The sequence below is a fragment of the Polypterus senegalus genome, chromosome 2 (assembly GCF_016835505.1).
Source record: "Polypterus senegalus isolate Bchr_013 chromosome 2, ASM1683550v1, whole genome shotgun sequence".
In the NCBI taxonomy this organism is placed as follows: domain Eukaryota; kingdom Metazoa; phylum Chordata; class Cladistia; order Polypteriformes; family Polypteridae; genus Polypterus; species Polypterus senegalus.
This window is the reverse complement of record NC_053155.1, coordinates 305,520,336-305,542,088: the sequence shown is the minus strand read 5'-3', so window position 1 is coordinate 305,542,088 and position 21,753 is coordinate 305,520,336.

The following is a 21,753-nucleotide window of genomic DNA, read 5'->3' as shown; positions in this document are numbered from 1 at the left end:
CCTGACGTATCCCTCTGGTAACCTTGAAGGGGGCGGTTAGTGTTCCATTAAGTTTCACAACACTAAACACGTTGTGATATAAGAGTCCAATGTGTTTAATGAACGAAGGTCCAAAACCAAAGGCCTTCAGCATTGCTAAAAGGTAATTGTGGTCCACCCTGTCAAACGCCTTCTCCTGATCCAGGGATAAAAGACTTGCGTCAAACCCAAAGAGCCTGGCCGCATCAATCACATCCCGAACCAGGAAGATGTTATCAAGAATACACCTGTTGGGGACACAGTATGTCTGCTCGGGGTTCACGATACTCGTCATGACTCCTATCCTATCCTCCTATGATTCCTAACCGGTTAGCCAGGGCCTCTGAGAAGATTTTGTAATCCGCACACAGCAGGCTTACTGGGCGCCAGTTCTTTAGCTCCGTGAGGTCTCCTTTCTTTGGGAGTAGTGTGATAACTGCTCTGCGACAGGAAAGGGGCAGTTCACCCACTTGCAGACTTTCACAGGAAACCTCTGCCAGATCAGTGCCAAGGTGAGACCAAAAAGCTTTAAAAAACTCAACAGGCAAACCGTCAATTCCTCAGGACTTCCCAATGTTCAGCCCATTCAAAGCTGTGGTCAACTCATCTAGAGAGATCGTAGATTCCATGAAGTCCTTCTCTCCATCTGGAACCTGAGGTAAGTCCTGGAGAAAAACTGACGACTCTAAAGGCACCTTTGCAATGTCCACAGAAAACAGTCGCTGGTAAAACTGGTGTGCCCAGGATCGAAGGGCTTCAGGCTCTAGCAGGTCCTGACCTTTGTCATTTTTTAAACAGTTAATGGTCTTACTTTGGCCAATTGTTTTTTCCAGTTTAAAAAAAAAGTCTGTGGGAGCATCCATCTGGGTAAGCGACTGCATTCTCGAGCGGACGAGTGCGCCGTTGACTCTCTTGTCTATAAGGTCCATAAACAATTGTTTCTTTGTTTTAAGGGACTCAAAAGTGCTGCCGTCAAAGTTATTACATAAAACTGAATGAAGTTCCTCGATATCCTTCTCCAGTTCTGAAATGGCCGCATTCACATCCCTGGTTGTCTGCTCGGTGTATTGTTGACACAATACGTGTATCTCAGTTTTTGAGCAATCCCACCATTGCCTCAGTGAAGAGAAGGTCTTCTTTTTGCATCTCCATTGTGTCCAGAAGTATTTGAAACAGCTGATGAAGTGGGGGTCTTTCAGTAGATTACTATTAAAGTGCCAATAGGATTTAACAGAATGAGCAGAGAGAAAAGAGATTTGAAGGAAAACAAGACAGTGATCAGATAAACCAGTTGGAAGAATGGAGCAGTTAGCTATGAGGTTCCTGTGATGTTTTTGGATGTAGAATCTGTCAAGTCGAGCCATAGACAGCAGCCCTGCTGAGCCCTTCACCCACGTATACTGCCGGACCCCCGGATGAAATTCCCTCCAAATATCAATTAGATTATTATTGGTGACCACAGACCTCAGTGATTGAACGAACCCCGGTGCGGTTCTAGCCCATTCCTGTCCAGCTGTGCATTCTCTGTGCAATTAAAGTCGCCCCCCACAAACACCACCTCATCATCGTCACATGTACCCAGGAGATCTTTTAAAACTAAGAAGCAGTGAGTTCTCTCAGCCCCTGCATTTGGGGCGTAAACGTTAATAAACACCCACTTCTTCTCCCCCAGCTGTGCTTCTACCTTCAGCAGCCTCCCCCGGATTAACTCCGTACAAACAACACTGTCAGGTACACAACTTTTAGAAAACAAGATCGCAACTCCTGCACTGAGATTTGAGCCATGACTAAGATGTGCCACCCCTGACCACTCTCTGTGCCAGTCAGACTGATTTGCCTCGTTAGTATGAGTCTCTTGAAGGAAGGCCACGTTAATCCTTTTTTTGCGCCAAGTACTCAAATAGCGCCGTTCTTTTTACTAACTCTCTACAGCCGTTTATATTTAAAGAGCACATGGAATAGAATGTGCTTTTAGGGAACGTTTCACTTTGCTTATAATATTCTTTAAGCGGACTCTCTCTTTGGAGGTCATGCCTAGTTCAGCAGCCCGCCGCCGCACTTGCTTCGCCGAGCTCAGAAACAGATGGAGATCAGGAAAGTGTTTGACTATGCTGACCCCCCGCTTCGCTTCCTTTCTAAAAACTCTAAAAAGCGCAAAATGCTCTCTGTGCTGTAAGCCTCGTGCAAGCTCGAGTGAGATGACAGATCAACTCTGATCGACGGGTCAGATTCATTGCCATCCTCCCCTCCTTCCACGCTCACTGTGATTTCAGTGCCGTCTGTCTGCTGCAGATCACTAGCAGCGGCCTCTACACTTTCAGTCTTCGTGCTCTTCTTGGCGCGCCCACCACTGGTTGTTTGCTCTTTTCTTTTTCTGGTTACCGGCTTCACCAAACCGTGTTCACTGTTTCCATCTTCCATGTTCATTTCTCCATCGGCCCCAGTCTCATGTGTGACTTCACCAGTCAAAGACTACACAGCCAGCGCGCTCTCCTCCGCCCTTCCTTGAGAAGACGCAGCGTTCGAGCTCGTCTCCGGAGCGGCAGTACTTTCGGCAGGTGTCTTGTGGAGATGCGCAGCAGACTCATCTTTACAACATTCAGCCCCTGGTGCTACTTTAGATACTTCCATCTCCTCTTCTTCATGGCCGACTTCAGCCTTCTTATTCTCAGTTATTCCACAAATCTGACCAGCAGTTTTTACTTCGTCCGTATCAGCCATCTGCCGCTGGATACTTCCGGCTCACCTGCTTCATGTCTCGGGCCTGCTGTGATACTTTGTATCATTGTTATTTCACCCTGATCTTCAGCCTCTTCATCAGAATCATAACTCTAATCTTCCATTTCTGAGTCACTAATCACCGACTCGTTCTCTTCATTGTCCGAAGTGATATTACGGGGCTCTCTGTGTTCACCAGACGGTCCCGGTATATTCGAGCTGACTGTCATCTCACCCTGCTTACACTGACTCGCTTTGTGTCCTGTCTGACCACACCTAAAGCATTTCATCAGTTCTGTAGAGATAAATACAATATATTCATAACCCAGTACTTTAAATTTTAGGGCTACATCAAGCTCCTCGCGCGAGTTATTTAGTAGCATGTACACCTGTCTCCGGAAAGACACGACATGCTTCAAATCCGGAGAACGGCAACCAAGTGGTATCATTACTAAGTCTGATATTACTTTACCATATCTGCGAAGTTCACTAAGTGAAACCTCATTTTTCAAAAAAGGTGGTACATTTGAAATTATAACTCGTTTAGCAGGAGTCGATAAAGGCAGAACCAGGACTAGCGAGCCATTTATTACCAGGCCCTCCTGCACTAGAGTATGTACCATAGCTTCATCGCTCAAAAACAACACAGCAGTTTTGTTCATGCGGGAAGCTGACTTCACATTTTTACAGCCAACTCTTTTCGCCACCTCAACAACACACGCTTCAACAGAAACCATCGGGTCCACAACTACCTTAATTCCATTTTTTCTGGAAAGGTGTTCAAAATTTCGCGGGTTAAGCCCTGGAGGCCTTGCTCGGGACGTGGCCATGGCGGCAAGCCGCAGCCACGTCCGACTATTACAACCACCACCAACAATAAACAATACACTTTCAAATAAATATCAAAACAGTAAAAAAATCTTTATTCATGAAACTGATAGTAATGAAAGATAGAAAAAGAAAATGAGAAATACTCACAGACGAACCCAAACGAACGGAGCGGACCTGCGACCAACAACCTCGCCCACCCAGACCAGAGTAATGGACAGACAGAGATTCCACAGACAGAAAGGATAGATAGATAGATAGATAGATAGATAGATAGATAGATAGATAGATAGATAGATAGATAGATAGATAGATAGATAGATAGATAGATATGAAAGGCAATATATGATAGATAGATAGATAGATAGATAGATAGATAGATAGATAGATAGATAGATAAAGGGCATTATATGATAGATAGATAGATAGATAGATAGATAGATAGATAGATAGATATTTTATTTTTAAAACCAAACTTTATTGAATAAACACAGGAATAAATACACAAAAAAACACAGTAAACTCAAAAACTTAAGTCTTACAAAAAACCACGTACACATTCCTAATGATGATTATTCACTTTTAAACCATTACATATTCATATTGTTCTTGGAATATATATTTATTTAATCCCTCCCATTGTTTCCACCCTCCAATCCCACTTATTCTTAATTTATCAACCCAATTTATAAAGGAGTAAAACACCAAACTCAGAGCACAAATTGCAAATTATCTTCATCACATACACAAAGCACATTATTCACACACCACATTTCCTTAAACTTTGCTAAATTATTTGTGGACTTATAAAAATTAAAATCCACTAATATCCTACTTTCACATACTTTTCTAAAAAGATAGATAGATAGATAGATAGATAGATAGATAGATAGATAGATAGATAGATAGATAGATAGATAGATACTGCAGGTCTCCCACCCTACTGGCCAATGGCATCCATGCAGGGTAGTCCTGATCCAAGATAGAGGTTGTTCAGATAGATAGAGATAACGCCTCTAGAGAACTAGATAGATAGTTCAACAGCCGGAGACACAGTAAGTGTTGGAAAAGGCGTTTCGTCAGTTGGCTTCAGTTGTGATAAGAAAATTCCGTGCAGGAGTGTCATGGATTCCCTGTCCATTGATGATTGTACCTGCCACAGAAACTTCTCCATTAAGCGGACTGAGTGCACTCCTGTCTCCACTGCTACCACTTGTGCACTTTTCCAAGTGTAATTTTCCCAGTCAATTATGTCCTTTATCGTGGTTATTCCATGTATTATGAAATGATTAATAAAGTTTTCAGAAATTCCTGTAGCAGTGCCAACAGCAGGATTGTAGAACAGTGGTTCATGAAGGACCCAAAATGTGGAGAGGTCATCACAGTCCTTTTTTATCGCCAGTAGTTGCCATGCTGCTAAAGGCTTTTATAAAACTCTGGCACCTGTAAAGTCTTGATCTTATCCAAGTGGCACAGCAGTAAACTTTTCCCAAGTCCCATATGCCTGGCCTGTTTAAAGAAGAGTACGGCTAAGTTCATCCACTGGCTCTGCTCAACAGGATACAACAGTTTTGAATGGTCTGAAGGCGGAAAGCAGCAATCCTGCTGGTAATGTCAATAAGTCCTTGTCCGCCTTCATCCAATGGTAAAATAGAACGCCCTTCTGTATCCAATGGGTACCAGTCCAAAAGAAATCTATGACGCCTTCTGTATCTGCTGAACAAGCAAAAGTGGAGGTTGCAAACAAATACATTTGTGCCACAGGCTGGAGGTCACCAGGTTATTAATGACCAGCATCCGTCCTCTATAGGATAACTGAGGGAGTATCCACTTCCATTTGGCAAGCCGAGCTGTAACCTTGTCCAACAGACCCTCCCAGTTCTTTTGGATGTAGTGGTCATCTCCAAGATGGACTCCCAGGTACAGGAAGCCTCCAGTTGTCCACTGCAGACCTCCTTCCAGTCGAGGAGGACTACATCCTGTCCAGTTCCCACCAGCACTGCACTACTTTTGTTCCAATTCACTTTAGATAATTCCATAGACCTTCTGTTAATTTGAAATCCTTCTGGCTTGTGATGATACAGCAAGATCATCTGCATAAGCAGTGACTTTCACAGGGTCCATGTTGCAGTTGGGGATGGAGAGACCAGTCAGCACCTTCCTCAGGTGCACCAGGAAAGGCTCCAGCGCCAGAGCATATAACATGCCGGACAAAGAGCAGCCCTGTCTGACTCCTCTTCTGACACTGAAAGGCGCGCAAGCCACCATTGATCTTTATGATACCAGAAATGTCACTATAAAGTAAGCGAATATATTTAATAAAAGACCCCCCAAACCCAAACGCCTTCATGGCATTCCATAAAATGAGTGACTGACCCTGTCAAAAGCTTTTTCCTGGTCAAGAAAAATAAGACCAGTCTGAAAACCAAACAGTTCTGCAGCAGCCAAAATGTCCCGAATTAAAAAAATGTTATTAAAGATGGACCTGCCAGCCACGCAGTAATTCTGATCAGGATGCACCACTCTCCCTAAAACTTGGACCATCCTGTTGGCTAAGGCTTTAGAGAGAACTTTATAATCAGCGCATAGAGAGACACAGGCCGCCAGTTCTTAATGAGACACAAGTCTCCCTTCTTCGCAGCAGCGTGATCACGAGCTCTGTGGTAACAAGCCAGTCTTAAAACTCCACGGAACACTCCAATAAGTCCAGGCCGATGACATGCCAGAACTCTTTATAGAACTCCACTGGTATTCCATTGATTCCTGGGACCTTCCCTGTTTTCAGATAGATAGATAGAAGTCCTGCAAAAGGCCTGTTGGTGTTCATAGATAGATAGATCGATGTAAGATTTTACTCTGCGAGTTTTTTCTCTAAACCAAAAAAGTATTGAGTTGGTGCATCCATCTCAGTCAGTCGTTGAAAGCGGGCCCTCACTAAAGCCCCCTGAGCTCTGGTCTCAAGCAGGTGGGCCAACCCCAGTTTAGCAGAAGTCAGGCTCGCCTGAAGCTGCTCATTTGGACCCTTCTCTAGAAGCTGTTGAAATTCAGCTATTTTAATTTCTAAAGCTGCCATTTCTGACCGCAATACTGGGTGACATTTCTGGTATACTCCTGACACAAGGCCGGATGTGACTCTTCCCAACCTCCCACCACTGTTGTAAGCTGGTGAACTCCTTCTTCATAGCCTTCCAGCCTCCCCAGAAATGAACAAATAACTCTTTAAAGTTCTGATCTTTAAGGAGGAGTGTGTTAAAATGCCAGTATGGACTACGGGTCTGTAAGTGTTACAAATAAGTGTACAACACACCAAACTGTGATCAGAGAATCCAGTAGGCACAATAGAGCACACCTTAAATAAGCCTAACAGGTGCTTAAAACTATAAAAATGATCGAGTCTCGCCATTGAGATCGTATTTCCACTCGTCCGCCCCAGGTGTATTGCCGACAGGCCCCATTTTGCCCTCCACACATCTTCCAGCCCAAAGTCCTTAATTATTTTACCTAAAGCTCGTGCTGAGCAAGGGTGCGGTTCCAGTCCGTTATTTCTGTCCATTCTGGTATCAAGTGTACAATTAAAATCCCCTCCTAACACCACCACTTCTTCAGGGTCACACTTAGATAAAAGATCTCCTAACTTATTAAAGAAGTGGAGCCTCTCCTCACCCTCATTCGGTACACATTAATGAAAGTGACGACACTGCCATGAAATTTCACCGTACTTTTAGGAGTCTCCCTTTCACCAGCTCCTCAGTACTACAGACTTCTACTTGAAGCCCCAAGAAATAAAACAGCCACTCCAGCACTAACATTTGTCCCATTACTAAAAAAATGCCCCCTTCCAATCCTGCTCCACTCCCACTGATTGTGCTCATCAATGTGGGTTTCTTGTAGAAAGGTGACATTCAAGTCTTTTGTCTGATAAAATCAAACAATGCGACCCTCTTATCTGGACTTCTCCCACCGTTAATATTTAGGGTTCCTATGTGCACACTTGCCATGGTAACAGAATATATAGATAAACACACAATAAAACACAGGGACCACCACAAAGACTGTGGAGTGGATTTAACAGGGGGCTTAGCCATTAGGTGGTGTTTAGATTGGACTGTTTTCTCAGTTTACTTGTTAAATTCTTTAGCCTCACGAGCTCTTTAACATCAAACATTGCGGAGGCTGCTTTGTCTCGTCGCAACCCGCGGACAGACGATAGAAAGAGGTCAATGTCAGGGAAAAATTCGGCCACGTCCACCCCCTTTTTTCCGGCGGTATTCACCAAAAACTCTTTAACACTTTGAGCGCTGTAACCCCCCCTGGCTTTTAACTCTGGGGGCTCCGAGGCAGCAGACCCATCGGAGATATTACCGTCGTCATGCTCTTCCCCGACACTTCCCGCATTTGAGACGTTATCGGCCGTCTCCGCGAAGACGGAAAATCCTCCTGACAAGGACCATAGGCGGGATCCTCTCCAACGACCCCGAGCCCTGACTTAAAACAATTTTCTTTCGTGCCCGATCTTCTCTTTCTCCTTGCCTTTTCTGAGCAGGACGTTTAAATTCACTTTTTTCCTCTGTCTCGTTGCTGCTCCCTCGTCCATATCAATGTCTCCCCACACACTTTCTGCTGCAGCCGCTGTTTGATCTACCGTTTCACTACCGCCTTCATTCGGCTCATCTCTGGGAGGCACTTGATTCTCCTGCCCTTCAGCTCTAGTAGCATTTTTATTCTTATCACCTTGCGCCTCTGCGCCATCAGCCACAATTTCGTGATCTTCCACTTTCTGCCCCTCTATTTCTGTGTTTGTACGGCCAGTTTTCTTGCTCCCTTGCTGTCTCTCAGGACACTGTTTAATTAAATGAGCTTCACTCCCGATTTCATTTCGTTAGAAGTGACGAAAATCACATAATCGAAACCGTCCACTCTAAACTTCATTGCCACATTTAATTCGTCATCCATTCTATTTAAAACCATAAAAACTTGTCGTCTAAATGACAAGACATGTTTTAAATCTGGCGATTTACACCCTAAAGGAATGTGCCGAATTTTCGATACCAGACGCCCATGCCGCTCCAACTCTTTCGCTATAGTTTCATTTTTGAGAAAGGCGGCGCATTTGAAATTGTTACTCTACGGACGGACGGCTAAAGGGGAAACCTGTACAAAGGAGCCATTAATAACCACCCCCTTCTCAACTACTGTGGGGACTAAATCCACAGAGCTCAAAAAAACCACGATATTCCCGCTCATTCGTGAAGCTGACTTAATATTGTCACATCCGACCACTTCGCCTACCGCCAAAACCCCGCCTCTAAAGGAACAAACTCCTCTGAAATAAGTTTAATCCCATGGCGGCGGCTCAGACGTTCAAGATTTGCAGCCATTGCGCTGCCGTGGCCTAAGCCACTCAGTATAAAAACAAGTGTAGCTGTTTTCACCAAAGAAAAGATAGAAATAAGAAACTAGAAAATTAGAAGAAAAAAAGAATCACCACACTCACCTCAGCGTCCACCACCAGTTCCACTCGCTCACACTCGAGACAACCACCCAGCATGCACAGCGACAGCAAGAACAGGAAGGAGATAGATAGATAGATAGATAGATAGATAGATAGATGTGAAAGGAACTATATAATAGATAGATAGATAGATAGATAGATAGATAGATAGATAGATAGATAGATAGATAGATAGATAGATAGATAGATAGATAGATAGATAGATAGATAGATGACAGAAATAAATAAATAAGTTGACATCTTTATATGAGTTTCACTCCATACAGACAGTGCCAAGGTTTGAGCTCTGTCTCCAGGAATTGTACGGCAGCTATATTAAACTGTGTTATTTTATAGACTTGACTGAACATTCAGTAAATTGAACCAAAAATACTTTTTTAAGTATGTTGCTATTTTAAAAACCAAAACCTGGCATGAGAGTTCTTTATTAGAATACTGAACTAAGCAAACAACATTATACAACACATGTTTTCTAATCAGAATGCAGCTCCATAATTTACAACATGTGCGAGTTTCAGAATTTACATCTAGAAATGGCAGTTCTACATGGCATCTTGATACATCACTGTCTTCCAAAATTAAAATACATAAATATTTTGAATTATATACCAAATGCTGGCATCTGTATATTCAAGCAGGCAATCCAAGACAAACTGAGTCGCTACTGTAATTTGTCGGTTTTGCGGGTTTTCCTGTCTCTACATTTACACTCCTGTGGTCTTTCAGTATTTATGCTGTTGTACTCCAGCCACATTGCGAAGTGTTCTGCATCAGGAGAAGCATGTTATAATAACATTGAGCACAAGGTCTATTTTTGTATAGATTGCCTCATTTAATGGAAAATGGTTTGGTGCTTTCTTTTAGCTTGGATTCAAAAATTACAAATTTTTATGAAAAAACAAAATGACGGTGTCATATTAGGCTGCTTTCAATTACATTTCTACTTTATGTTTACAATGTATGCCAAACGAGGCAAAAATTATATGATATATTAAAAAAAAATTGTATTTGATGTCAAATAGCCATGTTGTAAGTCCTCATATAATTTCCTTAACATGTTATACACAGAAAAAAGATTTTTTAAAATGTAGTGCCCCCATATTGGACAACCTAATATTTAGTTTTGTGGTGAAGGTTAATAAGAGGCCCTATGAAAACTACAATTATTTAATAATCTTTATGAAAAAGGGCAGAGTGAAATTAAAAACAAGGCCGGCTGTTGATTTATTTATTAAAGCTTAATCTTTCAATAAGATTTTCAATAGTCGAGAACTTATTTATTCTGTTCATTGCCCTGTAGCCTGATTTCATCAGGTCTTCCAAGCCAATAAAGACAGACCCAGCTCAATATTTGGACAGAGGACAGTCAGGGGGCACATCTCCCTCTGGGCCAGAGCTTAGCTAAAGCTCCGACATTGTGCTAAAAGCAGCAGTGATGTGGCGTCCTTTAGATGAAACATTAAAAGGAGTGGCCTGGGAGCTCTTGCCTTCTGCGTTTTATTTAGCGACTCCAAGCAGAAGATTCAAGGACAGTGACTATACCTTTATACATTTACTCTAAATGTATTATTTTTTTTTTCTAAGCTTTCTTTCTACATCTTTGTTGTTGATTAAAAATCATCACATATATAGTGAAAGTATTCAGACCCTTTTAGTTCTTTAACATGTTTTATGTTCTAGCCTTGTGCTAAAATCATTGAAATGTTTTCCTCTCATTAAGCAACACTTTTGCAATTTCTGCACAATTATGATTGACAATTTAGTGTGAACACATAGATTTAAGCTAATGCAGGTACTCTGAGCACTATAGCACAAAAATGGGGCACTATAAAGAAATAAAGTGAATAGATAGATAGATAGATAGATAGATAGATAGATAGATAGATAGATAGATAGATAGATAGATAGATAGATAGATAGATAGATAGACACTTTATTAATCCCAAGGGGAAATTCACATACTCCAGCAGCAGCAGCATACTGATAAAAAACAATATTAAATTAACGAGTGATAAAAATGCAGGTATAACAGACAATAACTTTGTATAATGTTATCGTTTACCCGCCGGGTGGAATTGAAGAGTCGCATAGTGTGTTGGAGGAACGATCTCCTCAGTCTGTCAGCGGAGCAGGATGGTGACAGCAGTCTGTCGCTGAAGCTGCTCCTCTGTCTGGAGATGATCCTCTTCAGTGGATGCAGTGGATTCTCCGTGATTTAAAGAAGCCTGCTCAGTGACCGTCGCTCTGCCATGGATGTCAAACTGTCCAGCTCCGTAAAAAATAAATCATTCCTTTATTCTTCTAAATACATTTACAAGCAGTCCCCAGGTTAGGTTCGAGATAGGGACTGTAGGTTTGTTCTTAAGTTGAATTTGTATGTAAGTTGGAACAGATACATTATTTTAATAAATGCTATTGTTGACCGACCGTAACCAAGTGCTCTGCCAATGAGTGATGGAGTTTCACCTCTCTCTGAGCTTTTTATTATTTCTACTTTATTTTCCATGGTAATTGTTTTTCTCTTCTTTACTGTATCACCAGCACTTGTATCAGATTTGTGTTTCAGAGACACTGTTAAAGTCTGGTGTACTGACGAGAGACAACTTCCTGCTATGTGCGTAACAATACAAGCAGGCTTGCTGTTGAGAATGAATGGGGGCAGCAAGGGGCGATTCACCACCCACCACCATATAGTCACCTCCACTTGCATACAGTATACTGCCTGCAGCGTCCGCCCACTGAGAGCAAACAGGGTGCGCCCAAAAGCAGGGAGCAAATTGCCCACCACCGTCCCCATTCAACAGGCAGCCACTTAAGACACACTACAATGCTGCCCCCCGCCTCCCCAATCACCCTCAATGGCCTCCGTTCAGCCACAAACAGGTCACCACTTGCAGCCGTTCAAAGGAAACTGCAAGGCTGTGTGGTGGGCGGGCAGTGAAACTCCCCCCTCTGCCCCATCCAGCCTCCGTCCAGTCAGGAGCAGTAGCTGCGGAGGCGTGTTGTCCGGGCAGCGAACCGCCCACCTCCACCCCATCAAGCCTCTGTCCTGCACACGAGCACTTGCTGTGCTCCCAGCCGCCCACTGAGAATGAATGGGTTGTGGCCCCCACCGCCCCATTGATCAACCAGAGCCACTGCGCGAGCAGTGAAACCGTGCCCCCTCCAGCCACCGCTTGCAGTGTCCCCAAACAGTGGAGATGATGGAACGGCAGTTACTAAGGAGCCTGCTTTGCTTCCCCCAAACAGATGAAGGAGCAGCAGCGGCCCCGTTCGTAAACCGTATGTCGGATGTCCGTAACTCGGGGAATACCTGTTTAGTAAGATTTCCTTTCATTATGTCCTACCAAACAAGTCTGAAGAGCATTGCAATGTTCTGTCTCTACGAATTTCTCTCCGTGTTCAAATAACTTTCCTCAAACTTTGCTCCATAATGATTTGAGAGAATAACCAAGCCCAAGCAGTCTGGCAGACGATGAAGGGGGCAGCCAAGACGGGGGTCGGTAGTGAGAGGACCACGGCTGCTGAAGTCTCTCAAGTTGAGCGAGCCATGCGTGAGAAGGGGAGACCTGGAAGGAGTGATGGTTGGCTTGTTTGGCCCGATGACTCTTGTTGGTTTTTATTATTCTCATTTTTAGCCAGGTCTTAAACATTTGGATTGTTCCCCTTTTATGGAATATTTATTTATGTATTGTAAACACTGCACTTGTTGGACATGGACTGGTTTGATTTTTTTTATCGTTTTAACAAAAGCACTTGCACTTTTCCACCATCCCAATGCTTAGAGTGGTTTGTCCCCTTTTGCACAGCTCATTCGGATACTTTATTAACGGTATTGGGTTCGAGAGGCTCCCAGAAAAGAAGAGCAAGCATGTAGCAGGACCCACAGTGCCACAGATTTAAGGAAAAAATCAGAATTTAAAAATGATGACGAAGAACCAGGAAAAAAGACGAGGTCAGAAAACAAAGTAAAAGGTCAAATCTGATGATCAATGAGAGAAATGCCAAAGCTAGAAAATCAAAAATTAAGTTTAGGGCAAAAGTAAGTTCCAAAAATCCTAATTGTAATAAATTAATCCAATTTCCAATAATATGAGGCTGCAACAGGCAAACTTTATGCAGTCATGCTGATGACATCACCATTGTGCAACCTTGGTGCATTATGGGAAGGATTCCCAAAACAACTAGTGATGTGCAACCCTCAAAAAATAAAAAAAGATGGCCAGAGGTAAAACAGAATGGTATTGAAAAAGAGAGGAAAAAATATAAATCTTGTTTGAAAATAGTCAAGTAGGGCATGGCTTGAAATAATCTCTGTCTCGCCGGACTAAATACCTCGCCGTTTTTGGAATCTTTCAATTCTCACTGGCAACATGAATTAGACGGTCTACAAGTCTCTGACTTAAAGTTTAAATCTGAACAATATATTTGATCTCTTTTCGCTGTTCCGTTATTTCACCGAGTAATAATTTCCATTTGTTTGCGCTAATGTGATCTTTCCTATCCTTTTTTTTTGAGACTTTTGAAATTTCTAACCTGCTCTGCTTGTTTACCACGCCAACATTTTTTAATTCTTTACGATGTTCTACTTTGTCGTCTACTCTTTGTTCTTTATTTCCGGTTTCCGGCGTGAACTCGTCTCACGGGATGTATAAGTGTCTTTCCGAAAAAATCACATCTCGTATCCTTCCAAGATTTTTTTTTTATAATGGAGAGACGGTTTTCATCATTATTCATTAATATTTTCCTGTGGTCAAAGAATCAGAATCTACAAGGTTTCTCCAAAGTGCCATACTGGGCTATGCGCTCTATCACTGATAAACAAAAGAAAGCAGCCCAAGCAGGAACATTTAATGTGCAATTAGGAGAGACTAACTAATGGCAGCTTAAGCTCTCAGTGCTTATCAATTATCTGCAAGTTTTCAAAAGTTGCATGTTTATTAACCAAGGACCAGGGCCATGGCTGTGTTTACAGAAAGGGATTTAGGGAGGCTTAGTGCCACGAAGCCGTCTGAGCACAGACACTGCTAGAGCTGATCCATCTTGTTGAATTATTTACTTTATTTCAGATAGAGAAAAGATCTTCTAAAGCAAAAAGAAAAAAATAAAAGAGGGCAAAGAGGATGAACTACGGATTGTTTGACTTGTAGCAAGTACAGCTCGGATAATCAATCACACAGCAAGATGGCAACACTAAGCTTTGGCTATCTTCTGATAATGGCTTCCAACAAATTTGTTTCCAGTGGTGATGGGGAATGTCTGTATTTCAGTTTTATACATGAATGTGTCAATAATGTTTCTTGTGTGATCTAATTAAGTAAATGGTCATAAATTATAATGTTAGTTATAAAATGTAATGTAAATTTAAGTTACAAGATTATTTTGCTGTTTGTAGCACACATAATTAAAACTTTAATTTGCCCACCCATTAACTGATGAGAGAAGCTAGCAGCAAGAAATAGAAAAGGGAATACTAGCAGTAAAATTACAAAATGTACTCCATATAACTAAAAGCAGAACCAGTGCTCCAGTTTGTGTACAGAACAGGTGACATCTGAGTAACAAATGACGCCAAATGCTGGAGACCATGATGTCTCTATTGATCCACTGATAATTGTATCCAAGGGGGAAAACTGTTGGACGTATGTTCCAGTTCACTAGCGATTCCTGGAAAGCTGGTTTCTTACAATAAGGTGTTTTTTCCAAGTAAACCATCACATTTTGAGCCGGGATGTTTATCAGGTCTTCTGATAAGGTTTCACAATTAATAACATCAATTTATTTTTTTTTTTGCAGCCCAAAATCTCTCAAAGAAACCCTCAATGGGCATTAACAGGCCCTGACTAACTGACAGCCTCCTAGTCTTGACTTTCTAAAGACAAGGAAAAACTACTAGGAAAACAAATGGAAGAAATCTTGGAACGGGCCAGTCAAAGGGAAGCCCCTCATTCTAAACATAAAATTAAATTTCAAGTAATAGAAATATTTAAGACATATGTTTTAGTAATTAATGTTCAGCCTTCTACTCCCAGATAAGCCACGCTTTGCGCTTAATATGGTCACAGAAGCGTCTTCTCTAACAAACAGAAAGGTCACTTAGTATTTGTAAATACCTCTGCCGAGCTGATCTCTGACACATGAAAGCAGCAAACCTCCCAAAAGGAGTTAATGAAAAAAATCAATGAGCATTAACAGAACAAAGGATGTCTTTAAAGGGATTGTTAAAAGACATATTTAGTCCTGCATGCATTAATGCTGTTTTAAAATTGCTTACAAACAATGCTTTTTTTTATTCCCTATGTAGCCTTACTTTTTTCTTTAAAAATATAAATAATAGAAGCTTATTAAAGCAGACGTGTACTGCATGTTTGCGGAGATAGGAAAGCTTGTTCTTTTCATCAAGTAGAACTGAGTACTTACATGAATGAGACGTTTCAGATTTAAATTTTTTAGTAAATTTGCAAACTTTTTCAAAATATATTTTCACTTTATTATTTCATTATGCTGTATATTCACTTCATTATGTCATTCATTATGGATTACTAAGTGTAGATTGATGGGTCAAAATGACAGATTTCTCCATTTAAAATTTACTGTAAGCTATCACACAATAAAGTGTGCAGAAAGTGAAGGGGTCTGAATAATTTGTGAATCTTCAGTATATGTAAAAATATGATACCTACCAACATTCCAGATTTTCAAAATTTACTTTAGTTTTGTGTGGTTTGTTATCTGAAGAAAGCAAATTTTTAGAAGCAAGCTAATCTAAAAAAATAAATAAATAAATACTAGGGGGCTGTGCCCCCTGCTTGCTTCGCTTGCCAACCCTCAGACGGGCGCTACACGCTACCCACTTTGCAGTTCTGCCACTCGCGTATGAGGATGCAAATGCACAATTTAAACAGATTGTTATTTTCATGGGAATTGTTACATATGCATAATAGACCTAACTATTTTACATTACAGCAAGTAATTTACGATATTAAAAAATAGTAAAACATAATAAATTATGTTGCATTAGAGGTATTCGTTGCGTAATATGATTTTGTTCTTTTTGCCTTTGAAATTAACACACTATGACAGTAGGGGGCGCTATCGCTCCCTTAAACCCTCAGGTACCACGCCAGACACCAGGTAAAAGTGCTGAAATTATTTGTTTTCTTATATTAATGTGCACTAAGCACCCTCCACTCCACACTACTCATAAACCAAATACAATACTCCAATCCTCCAACTCCCAGACGCGTTGCCCTCCTACCACCCAGCTCAGCTCACCGTCTGGGAGCTCCCACAGTCCTTTATACTCCCTGACCCGGAGGTGTTCCTGCCCAACAGTCCACAATTCCTTATTCCTTCCGGGTCAGGGTAAATAGTCCTTATCTTCACCCCGGAAGCACGTCGTTTCTTCCTGCCACGGGATTATGACGTACTTCCGGGTAATAGGGCATATACGAGTCCATGAGCCTCTCTACAGCGACTCCTTGTGGTCCCCAAGGTATCCAGCAGGGCTGGGTATAAAAACTACAGAGTCCATGATGCCCTGCTGGAACTCGGGACACATCCATGCTGTCGGGAGAGCTTAGGGGTGAGGGCCGGAATATGAAGCTGGCCATCCACCACAATACAAATACTTTTTAAACTTACACTTTTGCTGTAAAACTTCAGTAAAAACAATTTTTTTTATTAACTTTTTGTCAATATTGCACTGAATTTTGATTCGGTGTTTGGACTTATATCGTGACAACGCAATGTATAACTGCCCATGAGTGAATATCGTTTATTTCTCTTTAATAAATAAACCGATTTTTTGGAATGTTTGTCCCTGTGATTTGTTAATTGTCATAGCAAAAGGTATTCTAATGAGAAACTGTAAACATTTTAATACAAATGACATATCAAGATCTCCTTTGGTGTCTAATGTTATCTGCGGAAGATATACTACATTACCTTTCTTGTCGCGTGTTAAAATTTTACATGTTATTGCCATGTAACCAGTCGACAATTGTTCGTGTTAATTCGTTTGACTTCATCATTTCTCGGTGCTAGGATTGCCCGTGTACTCATTTCTTCTGTTGATAACCCTTCGGGATGAAATTCATCATTAAGATTTGGACATAGTAAGTCTTTTGTTATTGGGAACTTAAAGTGAGGAAAATGTAAAAATGTATAAGAGCTGAGAGAGCAGGAACTATGTCTGACAAAAGCATTCACACGAATGAGAGGTGAGTGGACCGTGGGCGTGGTAGTAAATGGTTGAGAAGAGGGCGGCACTTGATAAAATTTCATGGCAAAAGTCTACTCTCGTGGGACTTGATAAAAACTCTTGCAAAAAGTCTCGCCTTGAGATTTTCTTTTATAATAGAGAGAAATAAATAAATGAAAGATGAGCCTGGATAATATTTACGTCAGATACATGCAAGTTATGCCAGATATGGTGAAGTGAATGTACAGTATGTGTGTGTCCAGTATTGGATTTGCACCCAAAGCAGGATAGTTTCCCATCTTGTGCCCAAAGGTGCTAGGTTAGGGTTGGGTCCCAAAGCTGGATAGCTGGGTTAGAAAATATATAGACAGATGGGTGATTTCATCTTTAGTATGGGTGTTCACAGTAGAAAGTGTTGCTGCACCCACCATACAAGAAACCACCTGGATTGGCACCCAAGTGCTGCGGGTGACACCTCGGCACCACACTGGAACACGGGGAGGTTTTTTTATGGTGGCTGGAGTGCCAATTCTGCCATCAACCCCCATGGAGGACCTGCTTGCAGGGCTGGATGCAGATCACTTTTATTAAAGTCAGTTAAGTAGTTTATCTACCAAGTAAAGTGAGTTTTGGTGAACTTCCAAGTTACGTTAGCTGTTAGGTTTTCTTATAAAGAGCTTATGTTTTGTTTTTGCTCTTCTCTTGTTGTAACAACATTTATTTATGTAGCACATTTTCATACAAATGGTGTAGCTCAGGGGTGTCGAACTACACTCCTGGTGGGCAGGTTTTCATTCTAACCATCTTCTTAATTATTGAGCCTCCATTTTTGCTGCTGATTAACTTGTTTTGCCTTCATTTTAATTGACATGACTCAGACCCCTTAGTTGTTTCTTTTTCCTTAATGAGCAGCCAAACAATAATGAAACACAAAACAAACCGACACGCGAAAAGCTCACCTAAAAATAAAAAAAGGTGAAGGTCTTGGTCATGTTACCAAAACATCTTGACGGTGGTCTCAGAAAAAACAGGAAATCAACAGTCTGCTGTGGCAGAATGAGAGCAGCAACAAGTCATGATATTCAATAACGGCTTTAATTAACAGCAAGAGTCAACTTCTCATTAAGAAACTGGTTGGAGTGAAATTGGCTGGAGTTTAGCTGGTCATCCATTTGCTCGTTTCACATCTCATTTCTGTTATAAACATTTTAATAGTAAGTTACGTTACTGGGGGAAGTGTGGCCATTGGAAGGAACTGCAGGTCCACAGTTGGAAAGGTTGGGGCCGCCAACCCAGTCATCCTCATTAATTGAAACTATAGTCCAAACAAAGCGTGCACTTGATGGTGCTAATGAAAATCAGGGTCCAAGCTTGAGGGACCTTTCTTGGCTGATAAAGCCTTTCAGAGTGAGAAGGGACTTCATCCTGCGGTGTGTTCTAGTAATGAGTGACACCTTCTTCTGGGAACCACAGGATATGTAGCAGTGGAAACAGAAGGGACAGTCAGTTGCCATCTTTTGACATCTTTTCGACACTGTGGAAGGAATAACAGAGGATAAACCTAGTATCAGCACCCTCCCCAACCCAGGGTGGAAGTACATACCGCAGAAGAACCCAGAGGATGATTCACTGACTCACATGCCTAAGAGAAGATTATTAGTCGTTTTGCAGTAGCTTACATCTAGCACTTAATGCAGTAACGCCACTGCTAACCATTTCCTTTCATATCTAACTACTGTGGTGGGAACACCAGCTCCCCAAACTCAACACAGATAGACGCAGACATAAGTTCACAAGCATAACACACTTTTCAACCATTTCCCACAGCACAGTACCAAAAAGCAGTGTAATAAAACAGCACACGGCAATGCCTTTTCTTCTTGTTCTACCCACTTTCTCTTTGTCTGCCTCCACTACTCCTCCAGGAAGCTTTGTCTGCTCCCTCCCAACTAAACTAAACTAAATTAACTTCGTAAATATAACATTAACATTAGCTTCCACTGCTATGCTGACGACACCCAGCTCTATCTCTCTAGCAAACCTTCTGATACCTTTCCACCCTCCTCCCTTACTGATTGCATAGCAGAAATCAAATCCTGTTTTTTTAAATTAAATAGTGACAAAACTGAGGTTCTCCTCATTGGTAGAAAATCAACATTATCCAAAACTGATCATTTTTCATTTGTTATTGATCATTTGTCTGTCTCCCCTTCCCCACAGGTTAAGAGTCTGGCTGTCATCCTTGATAGCACTTTACCTTTTCAGTCCCACATCAATAACATCTCCCGGTCTGCATATTTCCACTTGCGTAACATGAATCGTATTCACCCTCCACTCCCTCATTCCCAACACCAGTGCTATCCTTGTTCATAGCCTTGTGACTTCTCGTCTGGATTATTGCAATTCCCTTTTCTTTGGTCTTTCTCGCAAATCTCTTTATAACCTTCAACTGGTCCAGAATTCCAGCTGCCCGCATCATTACTAGAACCCCTTCTACTCACCATACCACTCTTGTCTTGCAGCAGCTTCACTGGCCACAAATTCAAAGTTCTCCTACTAACTTTTAAGGCTCTCCACAACCTCGCCCCTCCATATCTGTCCGACCTCCTCCATGTTGCCATTCCCTCCCGCACCCTCAGATCCTCTTCCTCCATCCACTTGACTGTCCCCTTCGTCCGTCTTACCACTATGGGGAGCACAGCAGTCAGTCAGTCTGCCCCCTTAGCTTTGGAACTCACTACCATCTGAGCTTAGAAATATTGAATCATTCTCACTTTTCAATTCTAAACTTAAAACTCATTTGTTTAAGACTGCTTTTTCTCTTTGATTAAAATTGCTCTGTCTGATTTTAACTTCTGTATTTTACTTTTGTTTATAATCTGTGTTTTTTCTATTGTTCGGTGTCCTTGAGTGTTTATAAAGGCGCCTACAAATAAATAAAATGTATTATTATTATTATTATTATTATTATTATTATTATTATTATTAAACTCTGGCTCCTTGAGCAGTGGCAGCAGGCTTCTTTTATCCAGCACCTGGCAGTACTTCCAGTTGCCCGTTAGTGTGGTCCAGAAGCAGTTCAGGGAGAGGTAGAAACCTGACATTTAAGACTCTACAGTCACTGCAGAACCCATGGTACCCAGCAATGCTGTCCCACGAACCTCTGTAGCAATCCGAGGCACCACTGCAACCCAGTATGGCCGCCATCTAGTGCTCCGGGCAAGGTAGCGCCCTCTGCATTCTCTCCCTCTCTCTCTACTCTGGTCCTTCCACTATGGAGGCATTCCGGCCAGGAAAGGACCCCAGCCATTTGCCACACTACTTTTAAATTGTGTTTTTAAAGTTAGTGGAAGCTACACAGTGTTTTAGAAGTATGCATGTGCATTAATATTTACATTTACTCGTTTAGCAGACACTTTTATCCAAGCAAGTGTTAAGGTAAAAAGGGGAAAAAATTGATCACAGAATCACAGAGCTCAGAACGGAATACGAGTGACAAGTCCTAGGCTACAAGGTTCCATGTAAATGAAAGCTACTAAAATATGAGACATATGAGACTGTGTTTGCCTGTGCTGTCTAATATTTGTGTCTTCAGCTTCACGTCTCCCAGTGTAAACCTCATTTTTAAAATCTCTGTCTGCTTCAGTTGTCTTGTTTATGAGCAAAATAGATTGACTTTCCTGGTTTTGCATTTGAATATATTTCTTGATATTACCAGGCAGGGATAGTGGATTGTATACATTGAAGGCCGATTGTTTTATGCTAGGCTACGTTTATTGCATTTGTAATAAACCTTTCACATTTTCAACATAAAAACATACATCATGTGAAAGTGTTTTTTGTATGGTCTGAAAAAAACATTCTCATTTTGTTCCACATACCCTGGCAGTTGGATTTTCCCATTTTATTACATCCAAAGACAAAGTTTGAATCCTCGAGAGAAATCTCATCTATTATATTAATAAAAATAATCTTTTGGACTTTCATACAGTTATAGTTCTTTGTCCTCCACAAAAATCCTTTGGCAACACTTTAGTTTAGTCCCTGCAATAATGCATCTCTTACTCATTTACTTGTATGTATCCAGACCTTAAAGAAACACCTCTTTTGGGTCTCCGTAACACTTACAAAGCATCACTAAAGTGTTTATTCATCTCTGCAATTTGACCGACTAACACAACGTCATTTTGGAGTGGTCTGAGGTGGCGTACCTGAGACGTTCTCTTGATATTACATGTTTAGTACAAGATGTCTGAATCTTTCATATTAACAAGTCATTTTACCATCATGTCAATACTCCACACAGCACAGAATAACTGATCTACTGATATTTTAGAAGTGTTATGAAGACCAAAAGAAGTCTTTGTTAAGGTCTTATTATATAAAAATAAATGAGTAATAGATGCATTTTTACAGTAAAGTGTTACCAATCCTTAAAGAAATAAAAGCTTAGTACCTCAATGAGAACCGTGCA